Here is an 807-nt window from a genome sequence, read left to right on the forward strand (position 1 = left end):
CATCTTTCAAACTTAAATTTGAAGCAAGTAACTCATAATTGGACAATGTGGAGCTAAAACGTTTACCCAGGGCTGCGTCTCTACGACAGAGACAAAAACAAGTATTGTGGACCAAGACATTTATTTTTATGCATCTTCGTGTTTCTATACCTATTGATAACACTGGCAAATGCAGCAACTGCAGAATGATGAAGGCAAGGTACCCAGAGCACTGCCCCCCCATGGAGGAAGAAGTCGGTCACCGCGGGAGACCAAGTTCAGTGTTACCTGAGAACAAGACCAATGTGGATTAGCTAGTGGACAGGGGAAGAATACCCCATTGATTGTTCTCAAAGACTAACTAGTTCAGTTTTATTGAATTCAATTTGCTTCTCCTCACACACAAGGAATTTCCATCAGAGTCCTACAATGTAAAATACTATATAGAGCCAACTTTAGGCCACTATTACCTCTAGATGAAAATATGCAGCAAACAATCATGCAAGAGGCACAATTTCTTTGCTTCTATAAAAGACAAATAATGATGCCAATATTATAGTCTATCCAGATAATGTTGTACGTATTTTAATATATCTGAATCTGATTAACAATGTTGTCTCATTGAAATAGCATTTTATTGCATAACTGTGTTAAAGTTAATATTAGTTTAGTCATTCTTTATCATTACTATTGTTTGTGTGATTTTTATCTTTATTGAGTTATGATTTGATATACTCATTACCAACAGAAAAGGTTTTCTTAGACTTTTATCTCACAAATTATTATGTCATTTATCTTTATTATTCATTTAATGAGATTCACTACAAT

This window comes from Octodon degus, unplaced genomic scaffold (assembly GCF_000260255.1).
Source record: "Octodon degus isolate 3935 unplaced genomic scaffold, OctDeg1.0 scaffold00095, whole genome shotgun sequence".
Lineage (NCBI taxonomy): Eukaryota > Metazoa > Chordata > Mammalia > Rodentia > Octodontidae > Octodon > Octodon degus.